Below are 3,351 nucleotides of genomic sequence, written 5' to 3' on the forward strand. Positions count from 1 at the left end.
GAGAGAGAGAGAGAGAGAGTCACTCTTTATGAAGGAATTACTATTTCTCTGACGATAAGAAATGTACAAAGAAAATAATGGCAACTGGTTACACTTCACATAGAGCCTTGAGAATTATAGTGACCCCTCATTCACCAAAAAAAAAGAAAGGGGGGGGGGGCCTCAGTTTCATATAGTGCTAAGGATGTTCTTCTTAAGGACATTATAAATAAGGAAACAAACATCGAATACACATAATATGCACAGGAAGACGAAAAATGTATCACATCAGATCTAGAAGATTCTTCCCAAAATATCATAAGTTATAATGTACAATAAATATAATCCCTACAGCTAATCATGCCATTAAATCATACAAGTAAATCCTAAGCTTTTATATCAAACTACAGCATAACAACCGCCAAGAAAGATGAATCATTAAAATTCATGGTGGGTAACTGCCGTCTAAAGTGGTAAGATTAATATAGACTTTGATTAAAACGAACAATAGTAGTATCCCTCCAAGAGAAATCTGTTCAGATTTGTGTTTCTTGCTAATAGTAGTAATAAAATAGAATAAGTTTCCCTTTTCTTTTCCATCGTTAAAAATAAACCAGTTCAAGACAATCCTTCGGAACATATTTATCTCATCTTTGCTCATGAAAACCATATTTGGTATTTGACGAGTCACTGATCTGCTATATACAACGGCAACATGTTTATCTTCCTCATTCCAAACAGAACTTATGTTAACACTTCCAATCTTTGCACGGACTTTTCGACATAACTTGAAGAAGAATCTAAATATAATCAAGGTTTCACTCTTGTTCGACTAACGTAAATCTCAAGGGCACAAGCAAGTTTTTGCTTTTACCCAATGCTCAATACATGCTGTAAAGATATATTTCTTGGTCAGCGTTATAACGCAGTTCTAGTTTTGTGACTTTCGCGATATAAGAGAAATATCCAATAAATAAGCCTGTATTTTAAACACATACTTGTTTGAGCAAGCTGAAAAGTTGGAGGGATTTTTTTAATAAATTTCACTATTTCTGAATTTTATTATAAGTAGATTTGGAGCACCATCTATTCTCACGATAAGTTTTTTCCCGAGATAATCAGAAAGAAGTTTTGGTGACGCACATAAACATCTCAAGGACACTAGGCATGAGTGGATGATGGGCGGATGAAGAAATGAAGGAAGAACGGACGTGGATGTGGAGGGGGTGGTTAGGAAGGGTTATGGAGTGTGGTAACCTGGCAGACCGGAAGAAAGAGATCATACGTGGCTAGCGGAAACTAGATCTTGGCTCACAAGGTCAACATGTACTCGGTGCAAGAAAAAAAAAAAAACGAATATATCTCTATGCAACAGACTGACACGTTTCAAAGTGGGATAAAATGGACGTCTCTTAGTTACTCTTTCATGATTCATTAATAAATAACATTCTAAAAGACTGGCTACTGATACTGACATAAGATAAATTTGTACCCTTAATTTATCCAAAGACATTTCTTTAACATATATTATAAAACATAAAATTTTAATATCTTTAAAAATAATAGTCTCTATTCAAAGAGTACAAAAGCCAAAATAAATCGCAGTTTGATGCCTCAGTTCCACTAATCTTATATTGTCATTATAGTATCGCCAAAAAAAAAAAAAAAAAAAAAAAAAAAAATGCGCACAAGACCCACTGAATCTTGAGAAGAAGAAAAAAAATGACCACAAGACCCACTGAATCTTGAGAAGAAAAAAAAATCGGTAATACTACTATCAATAGCTGCCAAGATATTTACTATGCTAGCAAACATGAGCTTATCCATTCATTGTAATACACAAATTCTACTTATTGTATACAATAATTTCTATATGTATAATAAATATATATATATGCATATACATATATATAATACACACACACACACACACACACACATATATATATATATATATATATATATATATATATATATATATATATATATACATACAGTGACACCTCGGCTGAAGAGTTCATTCCGTGACGGGAGTGAGCTCGCAACCCAAATGTTCCTGAACCAATCCTTTTTCCCCTTAATAAATATAGGATGTTCCACACGTCCACACACACACACACACACACACACACATATATATATATATATATATATATATATATATATATATATATATATATATACTGTATATATATTATATATATATATATATACTGTATATATATATATATATATATATATATATATATATATATATATATATTCCTTTTTAAGGGTTTATAATGCTATATACAGAGCAAATTATATCTCCCAACATCAGAAATGAAAACAGAATAATTCACAATTAAATATAGAAATATTAACAAATTAGCCAAGGAAAGTCATGGCTATTATGCAGGAAACAAGAGAAAAGGGGGAAGAGGGGGTTACTTCTTGGAGGGAGAATTTCCTTACATGAGAACTTCTTGTAAGATATTGGGAGTTCTCAATTTTGAACAGTGTTTACTATCACTAACCAATTCACACTTTGAACACATGGTCATCTTTTTTTACACTTACATTAAATTTTGAAAAGTAACCTATCTAGAGCGTATTTTGTTTTTTTCTTTGAAGTTATGCTACGGGACATTTCACTGCCTAAACTGATTCTTAGCTCGCCCTGCAGAAGCCTTATCTGAGAAAGGCGTTTTTACTTAACTTTGAAGAGTTTCCCACATTCTTAATATTTCACTCAAGTGAGAGGTTTATCACTTTGTCCCTCTTCCTCCTCAGATAAAATTTCATCCAATATCTCTTGTTGCTGATCCTAGTGCAACTCCAACAGCGTCTCAGTCGTCAACTGCTCACTCTCTTCCTCAAAACAGATTTCTGATGTCGTCCCTGTCTATCCCCAACCCTATTGTCTTCCTTAAGGACACAATTGCATCATCGACAACCTCCTCTAAGTGTTGAAATCCCTCAAAAATCACGTCCTGCAGCAAATTTAGGGCACAGTTTCCACCCTGCAAAACTAAAGATTCTCTTGAAGGCCTCTTCCCAGACTTTTTTAATCCTTTTAGGCACCTGACAATGGGGAAATGTTCTTTCCAAAACTCCCGTACTGTGTGCTTGGTCCCTTTGGCGACTTTGAAATACCCCTGGAACATTGACTTCTTGACCAGTTTTTTTTTTCCTCTAAATTAGAGATCACCTGCTGATCCATGGGTTGGAGAGTTGGAGTGGAGTTAGAGAGTAGGAACTTGATCTTGATAAAATTGAACTCATCCAAAAGGTTGTCTACAATGGCTGGATAATGGGGAAGAGCATTGGCATAGGCAACAAAGGCTTGGATGGGGAGGTTCTTGTCCATGAGGTACATTTTGATCTCAGGGC

Source organism: Palaemon carinicauda, chromosome 27 (assembly GCF_036898095.1).
Source record: "Palaemon carinicauda isolate YSFRI2023 chromosome 27, ASM3689809v2, whole genome shotgun sequence".
NCBI lineage: Eukaryota > Metazoa > Arthropoda > Malacostraca > Decapoda > Palaemonidae > Palaemon > Palaemon carinicauda.